The sequence below is a fragment of the Cheilinus undulatus genome, linkage group 13 (assembly GCF_018320785.1).
Source record: "Cheilinus undulatus linkage group 13, ASM1832078v1, whole genome shotgun sequence".
In the NCBI taxonomy this organism is placed as follows: Eukaryota; Metazoa; Chordata; class Actinopteri; order Labriformes; family Labridae; genus Cheilinus; species Cheilinus undulatus.
This window is the reverse complement of record NC_054877.1, coordinates 25,668,102-25,686,247: the sequence shown is the minus strand read 5'-3', so window position 1 is coordinate 25,686,247 and position 18,146 is coordinate 25,668,102. Positions and strand designations below refer to the sequence as shown.

The following is an 18,146-nucleotide window of genomic DNA, read 5'->3' as shown; positions in this document are numbered from 1 at the left end:
AAGCTAAGCTGGAGTCATGTTCTGATTTGCTTCTGTTGGCACTGTAGAAACAACAAAAGGATAACACTGCAGTTTGTATCATTACAGTGGTTCATTCATTTCAATTCCTTACTCCTACAGTAAAGGGTATGTGTAAGTGATGCTTAAGAAAAACAGAGGTAGAACATCTATGTCAAGGCCCACAAGACCTGCAGTCTCAAAGTTAGACTTGTAACTGGGCCTTAAAGTTAACTTTAATACATTTCCGTGCATATTTCTCTAAAATTATCAGTAACACTTGGATCATACTTTTAATGAAGTCCTACCTTTTCTCTATTAAAGTAAAGCTCAAACTTGGTCTTTAGTTGGCAATTCAACTTTTAATTGGAACCACACTATTTGATATGTAGAGTAAAGCCTTTTGCACAAATAAAAATGTCTAAGAAAATTCTTTTAAGTCACCAAGTAAAACAAGTGTAGAACTGGGACTGCTGACTGAGATGCTGGTTTACCTCCTCAGCATTGCCAAAGTGCTCTTGATCAAGGCTCTGAACCCGATACAGCTCAGGACACCCAGTGCTTTTTTTGCAGCCCCTTCACTCTGACATCTCTCCATGCAGTTATATAGATCCTGTAGGTGCCTGTGTGTGTGCAGCATGTTTCAAGAAATCAGTGAATAAAGTTCAATTTTCATCAGGGCCAATTAAGGAAATAAAAGAAATTTCGATGTTCTTTCTTGTCATAAGAAGATGCCCGAATGGTGGACTGAGCCAGAGAGTCCATCCCTATGATGAGAGTTTTTGCTTTTCTATCTGTGCAGCTTGTCATTAGATGTTCTGCATCAAATACAAAAGACTAGAAAGGAACAAACTGATGGGCAGACAAAATAGAAAGCAGTTTCATTATATACACAACAATTGCACTGGTTTCCTATAACTGGTGTGACATAAACTAGAGATGCATGCAGTTAGCCAGATAAACATCTACAGTCACATACCTCAGTAGTTGGCTTTAGAATTGTCTGTTCTTTAATCAGTTCAAGCCCACAACCCCAGTTACAGTCATACAGAATGCTGCTTTAGTAACAAATGTCAAAAATGCCACACCAGTCTTTTAGTATCCCCTGTCTAATATAAATAGTGCACACAGTATGAGAGTAAATAAAGCAAATCAAAGCTTCCTTTCACACATATTTGTGAATGGCTTTAACTAGATAATGAGAGCCCCTTAACACTTCAGCAGTAAAGCAGGTAATTGCTTTTTCATGGGCTCAAGATTCTGAATTTCTATCATGTGGTGAGACAAAAAAAATCCAATCACATGGATGGCAATTAAACTCTTCAGTGAGCTTCTGACATGGTTCGGTTCCGAGGTAATCACATAACTTACTCTGATCCATACTTAATTACCTCCCAGGAAGTCCATGGTGTTTTTTTTGGGGAGTATGTAGACAAGCTAAAGTTTCCCTAAGGCCACATTTTGTGCTAAAAAACTTGAAACTTTACATCATAGTTCATGTCTGACCAGTTTTTGTTTATCTCAGTTAAAGTCTCAGGAGTTATTTACTGATAAATGCAGTAATTCTATGTGCACGTATGACTTCCTTTTACAAATGTCACTTCTTGAGATAAAGGAACTTTTTATGAATCCTCATTTTGTCACTAACATGCTTTTAACTGAAACATGATGTACTATTGACCAGACAAACTTTGTGGGGTAAGTGACAAAGTAAAGATCTACCTTTAATGCAGCACTTTAATGTGAGCCACTGTAGGTAGTTAGCTCCTGTATGAATGCCAGTTTTTTTTTACTCCATTTTCTGTCAATATTCACTTCACATTCAAAAGTCCAAACTGGTACCAAATGAAGACTTAAACAACAAGCTCCTCTGAGCTGAGCCAAATCATCTGGATGGCTTACAAAAGACAGATTTACCATCACAATGAGCGAGGTTGGAGGTTGGTGAGACTGACATTAGCTGAAGATAGCAACATAGCATAAACTGATAAACCTGGGTCAAAAACTTATCTGAATTGCCCCCCCTCCCGACTTTAATGTCTCTCATGGGCTAGTTACATATAACCCACACTGTATAATCCAACTCATAGAGTAGATTCGTTAAGATCTTTTCCACTAATTAGTTGGGCTTTGTTGTAAAAGCTACTTCCATCCACAGTGGGCTGACATTTAAAAGGGATATGTGTTGTTTTGTTGTTTTTCTAGAAGCCCAAATGCCATGGTGCTAAACAGAGGGTCATGTTATTTTAATGTTTTGGGCCCTTGAAATAACAGGTTTTTGTCCTCTGTGTACCAGCAGAGCAGGGCTGAATACAGGAGGGATCCAAGCAATCCTTTTGTTTCCTGCTGTTTCCATTTTTTGATTCGCTCTGAGTCACCCTGTGACCGCTTCCATATGGTGGCCTGTTCAACAGCGAGAGCAGATTGCATTATTGGACCGGTCACAGCGAATGGTTGCTGCTAACAAGTTGCTGCCCCCCTCTGACCCTCTTTTTTTGTGAGCATGTATTCTGCTCTCTTTGCCTGTGTGTCTATTCTGATGTGGGGTGGGGGGGTTGTGCTTGTGCTTTTGTGTGTGACCTTGAGTGACTTGTTTCCAATAAGGAAATGAAATCCATTGTGGGAAACCATTTTCCTTTATTACTTCACCTGCACTTCCTTGAGCCAGTGGGTGTGCTCCCACGCTGCAACCAACTCCCAGACAAGCAGCGGCAGCATCTGTCTTGTCGACAGAAGTGCTGAGTGGCTATTACTTCTCAGCCGACCACATAAAAACCACAGCAATTAAACGCTATTGGGCCATTCGACTTTGTCTTCTTACAGAAAAAAAGGAAGTGACCGAGCAAGAGAAGAAAGGCAGTGAAGAAAGTGGAGGTGAAAGCAGGAAAAAAGGAGAGATGCTTCTTAAAAGACAGAAAGATCTTTATGCCAGTGGTTTGAAATGCAACAATAGATTGTGAAAGAAGCTGTGAAATTAAAGTTGATGAATTACAGTACCTGTCCTCAGAGGGATATGAGAAAGCTCCTTAACTAAGGTTTAATGGGAAGTAAAAGTAGAAAGCAGGCTGGGAGTTTCAAAAAGATCTCTACTTTTAACTAGATTTATAGTTAAAGTGATTCTGCTGGAGCTGCATTGTTATTCTGCCCTCGAGAAAGGAGTTTAAATCATATTCTGTGTTCTTCACAAAAACCTGACTGAGAAACTCTTTTTGAGTTACAACTTTTAATCTATTTTAGAAAAATTGAAGGCAGGCAGGCTAATGCTGCAGCAGAATGAACAGCAGAATGATGTGCATTTTTTATTTTTTACTGACTGAACAAGGACACAAAGATAAAACTAAATCCAATGACAACTTTGATACAGACTAACATCCATGAGGCTCCTGCTAGGACTTTAGAGTAATTTCAGTACATCTAAGAACTTTTCTTTAACCACTTAACTAACAGGTGAGAAAAGCATGATTCAAATGGGTTGACTGAATTTCAAAGACTAATCACGGGTTGACTGAATATTATCAATGCATTGTGCTGACCTTAATCAATGTCTCTTTGGCCATACTGTCAATGCTTAAGTCAGGTATGTCCAAACTTTTTCCACTGAGGGCCACATACAGAAATATAGAAGGATACTTGCATAATAAAGGAGGAGCTGGGGTGGAGGAGGTCTGTAAGAGCAGCTTGCAGAGACAGTGACAGAGCTTGGCAAAAGCAGTCTAACTAAGGCAGCATTAGAGCAATACACCAATAGCATGCTTAGAGCAAATCAGCTGGCTAACAGCTGATTTACTCTATTGCGATGAAGGCTGGCATTAGCTAATCAGGGCAGAGCTTGACTCCGTGGTCTGCCTGAACTAACTCTAAATGCTGGATTTAATGGCTAACAAGGCAAATAGACAATCATTTCCAGGTTTTTAGGGATTCCGATCAGATTTCAAGGGGGCCTGCTGAAACAGGGATTTAGAACACAAGATATTTTCATTTTGATTGCAAATATTTTTACCATGTACAGTGTTGCCTCCGTTTAGAGTCAAAAACACCACTAAATTCTTTAGGTTGAGATGTTTTACTTGCAGAATTAGCATGGTAGCACCGTATTGTGCTGAAAATAAGTGATGTAAAATTTGGCTGTGGGCTGCATTTGGCCCCGGGCCATAGTTTGGACACCCCTGGCTTAAGTGGCATTTTACCCATTTACTGTGTGGTCAATACAACAATTTCAACACAACCGAACATGCTTAAAACTACGGCCAGCTGATGCAACACTGTGTAATCCTTACAACTAATAAGTGGAATATTACAACACTTTAACATTATTTAGTAGATGCAGTGATATGCTATTGATACACAGACATTTTTCCTTGGATCTGGCCAGAAAAATACCATTGCTTTTTTGACCTTGTGCTGTGAAAGAGTTACAAAGTAAACAAAAGAAATGTATTATTGTTCAATAACAAAAAATTTAGAAATGTTTAAACTTATCGATGATAATATGAAGTCTTGTAATGCTATATCTCAAGGTAGGTTAGAACATTTAAATCACTGGTGCACAAACACACATCGACTGTCAAATAAAGTTTCTGAAGACTTCAAGTTGCAGAATAGTTTAATGGGGAGAAGAAAGCCACACAACCACGCCAAATGACTGTTTCATACCACTCAATGGGAGAAGGTTCACATTTATCTGGGAAACTTCCCATACAAAGCCTTCTGGACAGGACTTTTCAAAGATGTCTCCGAAGGTGACTGGACAAACATTCTGTCTGTCAGTTCAATATGGGCCAATCAGAGCAACAAGACAAAGTGAGGTTGTACACATGCGCAGCTCCCGTGAGTAACATGAGCTCAGCAGATATGCCTTTAGACCCCTTGAAAAAGAGCTGATGCATCTCAAGGGGTTATCCTTCAATAAAAAATAAACAAACCACTACTCTAACAGTAGAGCTAGTAGGTGGATAAAACTCGTGCTGAGGCTCAAGAGAATTGTAAAAACATATTCTCAGCCAGCCAAGGCTCTCAGTGTGCTTCTCTGCTCCTCTTTCAATAATTAATTGCTTTCCAGATCTGATAATAACTGCCGCTATAGCTACATCCAAACTAATCACTTCAAAAGAAGCTTAACAGAACTACCTCTCACGCCAAAGCATGTTGGGAGAAGAAAACTTCACTTCCGCTATGAAAAGCTTTTAGTGACATTCTTTTCTCTTCTTTCCTAAAGGAATGTGGACCAGCTCTGATAAAACTGTAGCTTTAATTAAGCTACAGCTGTGCTAATCCCTACACAAGTTGCTACCTTGCTACCTGCTTTCAGTACAGAGCTACCACCTCATTCGCCTCTAATGCTGCTTGTTCCACTACATTTGCCTGATGACAGCCATGGAATCTGGCCAGTAAACCTGCTTTGCAAGGTTAGAAAAAACCTCCACGGCTGAGCAGATCAACACTGTGCATCAGTTTAAACCACAGTAATGAACAACTTGACAGTTTTAGGGTCTAAAAAAACTCAGCCAACTTGGCCGTTGCTGCTGTGGCAGCTGCTGTGTACCCTCCTCCTCTATTCAAAGAAATGGTGGTAAGTGCAACAAAACTTTGTAATAAGTCCCATTAGATAAAAAAAGCAAATGAATGTTGAAATTCCTGTTCAAACTGAATTGGATGAAATCCAGTTATGTGTTCATATTTAAAAAAACTGAGAACTTGAGTAACTTTTGGCTGGAAACAAACACAGTTGTGGGGAGGAAGAATTTGTTTGTTTTCCACACTTTAATAGATAACACCTAACAAAAGGGTCCTCAGTTCACATTGTGTTTCTCTGGCTTGATTATGTCATCAACAAGACATTTGAAGAAAGATATCATTTGTTTTCACTATTTACACCACCATCAGGAGAAGAAATTTCTGTATGAAAAACAGAAATACAAAAATACTTAAAACTTACACTGAATATATGACTTACACATGACTCTATATATATATATATATATATATATATATATATATATATATATATATATATACATATACATATACAGTGCTTAACAAATTTATTAGACCACCTGTCTCAGAGACCATCCAGCATCATGAAGTGCTTTAATGCTTTCATTTTCAGTGAGCTCTCCACGTTTTACTATTTTGAACAGGAAAGAGGAATTTCAAACTGAAATCACCTTTTTATACCTAAATTTGAGCCGGCTCACTGGGCTTCTCTGAGAAGTCAGAAATGAATCAAGCATAACATTCAACCTCTAAAACTCATTTTTCTGTTCAGGAATGCAAGTAAATAACTATAATTTGACATATTAATCAAAAATTATTAATGTGCTTTACTATTTTTTTCAGTTTTTTCTTAAATCAGTAAATTTGAAAATTCATGGATAACAATAATAATTATATTTTAGCATTAAAAATATCATTTGGGTTAAAGAGCTTCTACATATTGGTGCATTAACCATTGCAGGAGCATAAAAAATGATTTTGGTTTTATCAATTTTTATCAATGCTGTTAATTTAGAGCAGCTGTGGCATAAACCTTACTTTGGGTGGAGGTCTAATAAATTTGTTAAGCACTGTATATATATATATATATATACATATACTGTATACTATATACATAAACTGTATATTATATACATATACTGTATATTTTATACATATACATATACATACATATGACTAAATTAGCCTCTTCAATACAATCTAAATTTCAAACCATGCTATGAATAGACTTATATAGACCATCTGACCTGCATCCTTGTCCTTTAGCCTGCTATCATTTTAGTTCAGTATAATAAACCCAGTTAGTCCAACCTCCACTTTCAGCAAACAGAGCTTTGTTTTTCACAGTGTGATGTAGTGAGAGCATTATTGCCAACAATACAGTCAATCCTGCTACTGTTGTTGCTGCCACAATGGCGGACTGTGCCCATTCATCACAGCCTGTCTACATACGCTCCCAACAACTAAAAATAAACGTCTCAAACCTCTCGGTAATCAGGGCAGGGATGTAGGTACAAGCCAGAGAAAAAGCATGACGAGCAGTGAACTTACACTGAAAATTACAAATGGCCGCCTGTCTCATTAGCCAAGCAAATCACATTAGATTTCCTTCAGAAGCCTAATATAGATGCTGCACTGCATGGCCCTCTCTCTTACAATCAGTCCTCCTATCCATCTCTCCCTCTGTCTCCTGACAAGTCCCTCACTTTCTTTGTTTTTCACACTAACTTTCTTTCTTTTTACCCTCTTTCACCTTTAGTCCCTTTAACTTTCTGTACCTCTGTCTTCGACTGAGTCGCTCTGTCTTTGTCACTTTTCTCTCTGCTGACCACACAGATATATTTAAATAGCAGTTGAGGGCAGAGTGTTGCATTATTCAGACTTCTCACAGGAACGAGAGCTGGAAACAATGACAGGCACATTCACATTAAGGCCGACAATTTGTACAAATAGAAAATCAACTGTAAACAGCTAGCAACATTGTTTTTACAAGACAACACAAACACAAAGTCATTATAGGGCATAGAACCAATTTTAATATAGAGAATTGGCCATTTAGGGCCTGTGGACTCAGACAGTGGCTTCTACACCTGCAGGGCCCACATCCTCAGTATCAGAGCGCTTCGGACTGCTGTAACAAAAGGTAGCCACTGCTTTCCTTAATAGCATCCACACGATGTTTTTTAAGTAGCTTTGTGTTAGAAATTTTCCTTTATTTAAGCAAATATCACTAAGAAAACGTGAAATAATGCAAAAGAATCCTGTCCTAGCATCAGTAGCCGCTCTAGACCTGGAAATTGTAGCCCCAAAAAGACAATTTGAAACGATTTCTCTGCCACCATTGATGCTGACAAAGCTTTTATCAGAAGTACTGCCACTTCTTGATTCTGATTGGTCAGTGAAGGAAAAATGACATTGACGAGCAGAGCACTGTTCCAAAAGTTGAACTATTTTTCAACTCTAACCAACCAATTGCTCTGTATGTTAACATGTATTAGCCGTTTTTAAACAACCATGTTTCTTTACATCATTTAAAATTACCTTTATAAGTAAGCATTTTTCATAAATTGATCATTAATGCCCTAATTGAATCATAGTATCAACCAGCATTTTGTAACTAAAACATAGAAGGAAACTGGCTGACAAATTGTAGCACTCTTTCTGACCTTCTGACATAGTGATCTGTTTGGACTGCAGAGAGGGAAATCTGGTGATTTTATCCTATGAGAACAAACAGTTTGCCAATAGCCTTTGGCTATCTCGATGTGCAAGTAAGCACACTGTTGCCCCCGGCCAGATCGATGTTTCTCGATAAGGCTGCCTGGGCCAGGAAGAATGCAACCACTTTCCCATTCATCAGCAACACAGACCAATTCTCATTTAACAAGGGCTCATTTGAATATGCAGAAACACACACTGATACACACACCTTAATACAAAAAGACGTACTGATGTCACAGACATCACCAACATGCAGGCGTCATCTGTCCTTTGGCATTTAGCACAGACGTCAAATAGTGTAGGGCCCTGCTAAAAATCAATGAGCATTTGCAACAATCAATGGTCGGGTTCCTATGAGAACTAATTAGAAAGGCAAACATGCAGCGCCGCCTCCTTCCTCCTCTCTGCCCAACACTGTGAGTTACAGACTAAGTGCTTTTCCACCACAGGGTCAAAACAGAGTTTGATACACTAAAAAATTTGTAAGGAAAGATGAAACACTCTTGAGGTAAATCCAGGGAGACCAAGATGTTAGTGTGATCAATACACTTTGATGCTGAACAACTTGTACACTTTCCTGCTTTTTTGGTAGGCTCTAGTAAGGGTTTAAAAAAAAAAAGAAAAGTAGGTTTTTGCAATAATTTTGGAAAAAATGTGTGTGTGTTAGTGGTGTAAAGATAATTGATATGGATCAGTTAACCAATGTTGACGTCAGCGGTCTGAGTGCATCAGTCCGCAGAGCCCTGGGTCAGTACAAATGCGGCACAAACCAGTCTTTGGACCAGTTTTAACGTTAGAGATCGGTTCGTTCAGGCTCTGCAGCTTGTTTTCATAGCCCGTTGTGCCATGCTCTGGCCCAGCGTCTGTAATCTCGCTTTTACCTTTAAACAAGAGTTACGTTCGCCGTAGGTGCCCTCTAGGTAGCTGGATGTGTCTCACCGCTCGTCGCCTAAACATCTTTCAGTTTCAGTTCTGCACCTCAGGAAATAGTAATGTTGACTTTATATGAAGAAAGGACAACTTTCGAAATGTCTGCCCGTCTATACACTTTGGAGAAAAGCAATTAAGAACTACGGCAGCTCATAAATTTCACCTGTTGAGACGGCGGAGCTAAAGTTTAGCTAAGATGCTAACGCTAGACGTAGCACAAACAGACCCAAACATAAACACGGTTCTGAGTTAAAACTCGGAGAAGTCTTCAGCTATCCCCATGACAACAGCCCCTTGATTCACAGGGATTACAACCGTAACGTGTTGTTGGGAATGATTGATTTGGAGACATAATAAATACATCAAAGTCCACTGATATGATATTAACCAGAGAGGACTTCACTGAGCTGGAAATCAGCTGTTCTTCAGTGAATTAATTCAAGAATGAAAACAATCAAGAACAGTCAGATACACAGAGAAAGGGAATAACAATGTTGTTGTGACATGCAGACTGAATACTCACATTTAGAGGAATTATGAAAGGAAAAATGTGTAGAAAGCTGGAGTATTACTATGATATATCTGATGGAAATGGAATGTGACTACGATCAGACACAACTAACTTTAGCTCAGAGATGCAGAGTTAGGCTACTGCTAGGGCTGAACGGTTTGCGAAAATAATACAATTGCAATTTTTTTTCCCCAATATTGCGATTGCAATTTAATATGCAATTATTTTCCTCATCTAATGTTGTTCAACAAACACAAGAAATGGATCACTCTTTGTCATAACCAGCACGATGTTAGATAAATTAAGCTAGGGATAAACAATGTCAAAAAACAATCTATGAGCAATCTGTGAGCAATTCTGACTCACACAATTTCAGCCTGATTTCCATTGTTATAATAAATATTCTTGTTTTGAATAAGAAAAAATATACATGAAGAAGAAAAGCAGGATTTTTGTAAAAAAGAAAAAAAATCCAAAAAAGGAACCTGAATGTTTGCATTTCTGCCGCAAAAAAATTGTGTCACACTGGCATGTTGACACATTTCAGGTTATAGAAATAATGCACTCTCTGGGATTTGCAAATTGCAGCAGCGCATATTGCAATTTAATCTATTGTGTAATTAATTACCCAGCCCTACCACTGCCTTAGGAGAGAGACACAGCCACAATCTGCTTTTTTAACCCTCGATTTAAAGTAAAGCGATTCTTCTGTACAAACTTTTGTGGATTACTTGAGTTGTGTTGATGCATATGGGATAAATTTTCCTGAAGGTGTCTATTTTGGGATGAATTTTGGTGTTGTGGAAGTTTAAAGTCTTTAATTCATGGTGTAAAACAATAGTCACACCTGTGTCTCTAAGGGTATTTTTTACCCCATCTACTACCAGTCTAAACACATTTTTAATACACCGCCATTGCAGTTTGATTTATTTTTACTTTTACTTTTTTCATTCCTTGGTGTTGAAATCCCTTCAAATTCTTATTTTTCATTTTTCACTAAGTGGTGATATATTTTAGCTAAATTCCACCCTTAGAGTTAGGGCAAAATTAGTGACCAAACAACAGACCATATGCAGATATAGAGCTCAGTGCTTTTCTGTTATTGTAGCACTAGTGGGCTTGGTATTTTATTTGGACCCAAGAAAGCCCTTAAAGTGGTGAGGAATTTTCAATGGCCTGAATCCATAATTCAGTAACCTGCAGATCTCAGTCGTTTCTCATGTTTACAGCAACTTCATTTCAATATATGACGTGTATTTGGAGACACAATCCTGATCTAGCTTTACAGGGACTCAAAGAACATGAAAAAGCTTGATACTGTTTTGTCCTTCTTCTTCATCGCCATCTTTGGAGTCTCAGGATCAACTCTCTATCCTAGCTCTTTCAACAATCTCACCTGCCTAACAACCAATATATCAACATTTCCACCATGGTGTTTCTTATACTGCTGATAGAGCAGATACAATAACACAGAAAATTTAATTTAAAGAAAATTAAAATTATCCATCAAGGTAATCGATCAGTGTCAAGTTGTCACTGTTTAACTAATTCAGTAATTCTGAGCAACACTTGAACCCTTTTTTTCCTGTGCTTATTTCCACAAATAAAGAGCATACTGTAAGCTTCACTCTTCTTTAATAAGAAGAACATGAATTCACTAAAACCATCTCATATTACCAACACCACCTAACAGTATAAGCTAAAGGATTAGTTAATGATCGTACTTATGCTGCTAATGGATGCATCCAGATTCACAAAAGGATAGCAAAAGGCTTTTTCTCATTGAGATAAAAAAAAAAAAAGCTGAGCCAAACTTCACAGACAAAACCCAAGCTGTGATAATGATGATGGCTTTCAGAGGACATTAAAGACAAATGAAAAAAAGGTATATAGAAGCCGTAATCAGAGGATTATTAATGTGAGCATCAAAAAGCAAAAAGGATGAACATGGTTTTAGTCTCTCCAGGTTTCACACCATGTTAACACACTTCTCCACACTTTTCCCAAGTACACACAAAGATACAAACAGGGAAGCTTCAGTGGGGACACCAGGAACTACCACACGCAGTAACGTAGATACAACATACATACCCAAGGTTATGAAAAAGTATGCATCTGAAAAAAAAAAAATAGACCCTACCTTGGGAGCACCTGAGTAGATCTTTGTGTTGTTGCTCTCCTGGGCTGCAGCTGCAAACAGAAAGGTAAGAGATATTAGATGTTTTAAACATGAAATGTCTTGTACCATCTTTGATATCTAATTTATCTCAGAGACAAGAAAAAACTGGGGCAATAAAACAATGATCACATACTTTAGTTCACAAAAAAGGTTACTCATTCATCAGTAGTACACAAAATTATCAACACAAATACAGGTTTTAAAAGGAAAAAAAATGCATCTCTTCATTTCCTCAGCAAAAGAAATGCCAAGGCTTTCCCCTAATACACAGGCTACATTGTGCATCAAAAAGAACTCTATGGGGATGGGATTGATCACATTCTATCAATACTGATGTCATTTTGATTCATTTTATCGATTCCATTCCTCATCGATTCCTTCATGGATTCCTTACAGTGACTTTTCTTTTCTTTGTATGCCTCCTTCAGTGAGAGAAAAAGACAAGGACACTTTAATTAAAGGCTATAATACACAGTTTTGATAACTAAAAATGTTAAACATCAAGTGTTTGGGAGGTGAACATGCTAGAATACACAAAGATTTCCTTTTTGTCAGATATGTCTCAGTTAAGACAAACTGCCATCTGGATCTTCAATCTCTGAACCTGAATTAGAAAATAATACTGCTCATTTTCTTTCAAACACCTTCAATAAATCTAAAAAAACAGTCTCTGGATCCTACAGCTCTGGACATATAGAAATAAAGTGAAATCTTGTACAAAGTTAACAGTCCTTGTGCAAAAAGATGCATGCCTTGCATGAAATCACAGATCAACAGATGTTGCACATAGTGCTGTTTGCATCATTTTTGGAGAAATGAAGCAACACTTTCGACTGTTGTAGCGTGTCATCATGACTGTCTGCCATGTTTACTCCTTTGACTTCTCTCAAATGGAACCGATTCTCGATTCACATCTCTAGCAATTTACTATCATTAGTTACTTCCTGACTTTTGTTTTCGGTAAACTAGCAACTTGTGCCAGAGACAGACACGACATAAGCAAGTGCCTTAGTGCAACCCCTTAGTGAGCACAGTGCACACCACAGTGCCTTAAGACTTGTAAAAATGTAGATATTTTTACAAGTTCAACCATTTTTAAGTTTTGCTTCTGATGGTACTTCAATTCCAATAAACTTGGGCATCCCACGTTTCCTGTTTCTCTTCAGCTGTCCTGTCAAATACAGGCAAAAATGTCCCCCCCAAAAAAGAAATAATTGTAAAAAAAAACAAACAAAAAAAAAACATCCAATATACTTACTGACTGCTTTAGAAAATGACACATTCTATCCCTTTATAACAAAACTCTGAAGGACATGATGATCTTTTCCAAACTCCTTTCTTGTTGCCAAACCAAACAGTCCTTGCATCACTATCTCCCTGAGGTAATTCTGATCTGTATGACGACATTACAAAAACATTCAGCACACAAACATGTTAATTAGTCATTACAATGATTTTGAAGGACATGAGAAATGACTGTCATTTTACACTTGAGACTGGAGTCAGCACTTGATAGAGATTCTTGATAGAAGCAGTGTGAGTGCGTTGATGTGAGCGTGAGCTGGGAGGATTACAGGATATGACCTTTCCTGTTGCATAAAGCACTCGTCTTTGGAGATCCTCTCACCATCCTAATGAGGCTGCAGCAACGTCCCAGCACCAAGACTAACAATCAGTGTTTGTTTAAGTTTAAGTGTTTGTTAAATACACAGTTTAAGGTACAATATGTAGAGTTTTTCATACTGAAACGTCAACATAATTAAAAATGACTACTCCTGTGTAGGGATGTAACAATATGAAAATTTCATATAATGGTTATTGAGACCAAAATGATCATGGTTATCATTATTATCACGGTATTGTTGAAATGTGCAAAAAAGTACTTAAACACACACTGAAATCATTTAACCAAGTTTTTTTTTTAAATAAAATAAAATAACACACACAATGCACTTTGTTGGCAGAACATTAAAATATTAACATCAAACATACAAATGTCAATTAAGATGGCACCTTATGGCCATAAGAGGTAGCTGCACTTTGTGCAAATTGTAGATAAGATCCAAGAATACCTTTTTTTCACATTCAGTGCTCAAGACTAGATCTAGTCTTACAGATCTAAGAAAAACTGGTACAGAAAGAACACTTTTACTGTTTCATGTACCTTTGAATACAAACTCTCTCTCTCTCTCTCACTCTTTCGCTCTCTCTCTCGCTCTCTCTCTCTCACTCTTTCACTCTCTCGCTCACTCTCTCTCTCGCTCTTTCACTCTCTTTCTAGCTCTCTCTCTCGCTCTTTCGCTCTTGCTCTTGCTCTCTCTCGCTCTTTCGCTCTCTCTCGCGCTCTCTCGTCATGTTTTCAAACTGCGCACGCACACCAGAGTCTCAGAGAGCGCTGCTCCTTCTTCTTCTATGGTGTTTAACAGCAGCTGGCATCCATGAAGTTGCATTACTGCCACAGAGCACTGCGGCTTCTCAGGAATTGAGCAGTATCTCCCTGAGTTGTCAAAGTGAGGTAATCAAACACGGTTTTAACCGTAATTAAAATCTGAAACGGTAATACTAACCGTCTCGAATTTTACCATGGTTTATAGTGATACCAGTTATCGTTACATCCCTACTCCTGTGTTAAATGCTAGGTGATAAATAAGTTATAAAAATTCCAGCAGCTTTTAAAATAACATATTACTTAACAGTCTTTATCTTTGCATGGTGGCTGCGTAACAGACATATGTTTATTATTGTATGGACATGCAGTATTGTTTTTCACTGATTTTAGGGGAAAAATGCTGCATAAGGAGCAGAAAGCTGCCATTCTGTTGCTGTATCACTTTCATGTTTTGAGTGCCTGTTTGTGATGCCAAGGAGGTTATGTGATCTGGTGGGTTTGTTCATTTGTTAGTTTGTTTGTTTGTTAGCAACATAACTTTAAACGCTGTGGACGGATTTTGATGAAATTTTCAGGAAATGTCAGAAATGGCATAAGAAAGAACTGATTAGATACTGGGAGTCATCCGGATCATCGGCTGGATCCAGGAAGTTTTTTAAGGATTCTGTACTACTGGGAGATAGGGCTAATGCCGTAGGTCTGCACTCTCTGAGTGCTTTGTTATTTTCTGCCATTAGCTTCACAGATTAGTTCTGTTGTTTTTTGTTTTGAATTAAGTACTCTGTACAATTTAACCCCAGCATTCACTTAAAAGGCCACTTTTAACAGCTTTTCTCCCTTATTATGTGAAATGCCTCCATGAAACAAAAACAGTGGTTTACTCTTGCGTAAAAACACCTTATGGAAAGCATTTTACTGAACAGACTTCTCATTTCATAACAGGATCTGAGCTGGGAACCGCACCTCTACTTATCATCTCGCAGCGCATTTAAAGCAGTTGTGTCACAAACGTTGTGTACGCCATAAACACATACATTCACATTTACAGCTGCAACTGTTGTCATTCATCCCCTAGTGGTTTCAACTGAGCCTGAGGTCTCACTGTGAAGCCGAACACTCTGTTCGCTCTGCATCTCCATGTCAAACAAAGAAGGGGAAAAAAACCTGACACAGACAGGTTATGTTCAACATCAACAAAATAACTGTGATGATATACAGTTCTGTGTTTACAAGGTCAGACTCAAGTGTGAATTAAAAATGTGTTTATCCCTCATTAAACTGGAATACACAGCTATAGAAACAAACAAGCATAATTAAACAAGCTGTAGCTGAGCTGAATATTCACAAGAAGAGATACGCAAAGATCTAGTTCACTTTAAAGTGAGGATAAACAGTTAAAATCAAGGTCAGAAAGATGGGGAGTATTTTAGCTTATTGCTTTGCAAACATGTGGTGTTTTTTATGTGCAAGAATTGAATACAGGTGTGTTTCTATTTCAAATAACAGGCTCCAAATGAGAAAACAAAGCAAAACCAAGGCAGACAGACGGAGATCCATATTGAGCGCATCTGATATTATCCAACAGTATAATCTCAACAGAAGATGGGTAGGCGAGCACATCCAGGAAAGAAAAATGCTGTAAAGAAGCCAAGTAAAAGTGCCAGGCTTGGGCTGCTCAGGAAAAACATACAGCTTTTCAGGGTTACTGCTATACTGAGGTCACCGTTTGACTGACAGATCCTGTTTATAGAGGCACTGCTGACCTCTGTACTCAGCTTAAACATAAGAGTTTGTAAAATAACTAAAGTAAAATTAAAGGAGAAAGGCTGGTTGTTGTTGATGTGGACTTTCATGGCATACATGGCTCAGCATGTAAAAAAATTTGTTTAAAGGATTTATGTTTTTGTTCAAGTATCTGTGTATCAACTGACCGGTGGGCAATAAATCGGTAACAATACCATCACTACTATTATGTCTAGCACAAAATGGATTTTAGCCACACCATTATCGATGGTTTCAACATACATGTGTTGTAATGCACTCACAAGGAGCAACAGGAGCACCGTAGCTCATACTGAGCCTGTGTTTTCTGTGTTTTTCACCCTAACACTGGGAGCGCCGAGCTAAACGAACAGACATGCCAACTAAACAAGCAGCACAAAAATGTGAGGCACCTAAACCACTTAAACATGTTTTCTTTCCAAGTTGTTGTCCTTAAAAAAGCAACATAAAGTGACTGCTCTTTTTGCACACTAATAAAATGCTCTCTGTCGCTCTGTCACAGGCTAGGTGCTGCAGTGGATCAACTTGGTCTTGAACACAGTACAGCTGTGATTTGCATCTCTACAATGACAGTTTAAACAGCTGGTGAAGTGTTTTGACTCACGACTCACTTATTTAAGTCAAAGATGAATCAAAGAAGTCGGCTGTGGCTCTGATCATGAGCAAAGAAGCAGATGTAAATACTGCAGCTCTGCACACGTGTTGCTCTCTCCACTAAAGCTTTGTTGATCCACTGATAGATGTGTAGTTTCCAACAAGCACTTCACAACAAAAGTCCCTATTTCTATTTTATTGTGACCAGCCAAATCAGAAGTGTTTTCAGTACCAACTAAACACACATCTACAGGAGAGAAATGACATTTAAAGGAACAGAAAGCACTTACAAGCTACAACAAACAGAAAAAATATATATTTACAGAGGTTTATAAAAGCAGCATTCTCTGATTTCAAGCACAGACGTGAGGTAAGTGTTGCATCAGATGTTTTTGGGGAGAATGGAGGTTGAAGCGTCTGAACATGCACACTGATGCACTGTTATTTTTAATTTTGTATTACTGTAATAAAATACAGTTATGGTGAAGGGCAAAAGAAATAATATTCATTTTTAATTCACATTGCCCAACTCTATTATTTAATATTCAAACCAATTTTAAGAAGGGATGAAACTGATTTATTGATTGTTTCTTCAGAATTTTTAGAATAAGCAGCATCAATTCAGGGTTTGAAGAGCATTTTAAAAAGCTTTTTAAAGTTCAGTGTTTTCAAAACCTTTAATATAATAGTGGTGTTGAAAATAATATTTTCTATGATTCGTCACAATACAGAAGTAGCTCATAATTGGTGCAGACAACGCTGCTTGTGTATTTTCTCCCTGTCGCTGGACCGACTGTAAATTCTCAAAAAACTGTTTCCTATTTTCAATGATGCAGCTTTTCCTGTCTTTGCAGTAGCAGTTGTCAGACGTAATGCTACCAATAAACTCCTATGTTAGAAGGCTGGTATATGAAGACTTAAGTACTCAGAAGTCTGTAGCATGTATTCTGCTGACAGAGAGGGGGAGTATTAGAAAAGAAGACAGTGAAAAAAAGATGATTAAATCGAGGATGGACGGACTGATAAGTTCGTCATCCTCACGGACAGTTTAACACCAGTATGTCTCGTACATTTCAGTACAGCTGCGATTATTAAATGAGAGAAAATGCGGTAATGTCAAACAATATTACAAGACAAAATGCACATCTGTGGAGAGAGCATGCAATACAATAGCACAGAAAATAAATGAAGAGGCCAGTATGATCGATTTATCAGAATCCTGACACAAACAAGGACTGCCCACTAACATGCAAACAATATTCCCTTTAAGGTTACATTAGTTTAAATAAAACTAATTTCAATGAGTGAATAAAATAATGAAACAGGGGGATAGCAGAAAATGGAACCTGCATTGGATCTATCATGATTTATTGTGATATTCACTTGAATCGAATTGTTAGCCTGGTAATTGGAATCGAATCGAATTGTGAGGCCAGTCATGAAGCACAGCACATCCAGACTCTCCTGCCTTCATTAGTACACCTAAATTATAATCATACAGTATATAGTGTTGCTATAAATAGAGTTGACAGAATTCCCTTTCCAGCCAC

At 37.9% G+C, this 18,146-nt stretch overlaps 1 protein-coding gene across 4 annotated transcripts in view; it reads right to left on the bottom strand.

Moving 5' to 3' along the window:
• tnr (tenascin R (restrictin, janusin)) overlaps positions 1–18,146 on the bottom strand; it is a 288,572-nt gene that overhangs the window by 178,363 nt on the left and 92,063 nt on the right. For 3 of the 4 annotated variants that reach the window (XM_041804241.1, XM_041804240.1, XM_041804242.1), the window contains exon 1: positions 11,793–11,830. The gene's annotated coding sequence lies outside the window, so the exon portion shown is untranslated. Of the gene's footprint in view, positions 1–11,792; positions 11,843–18,146 lie in introns of those variants that run through there. The other variant, XM_041804243.1, reaches the window with a different exon arrangement.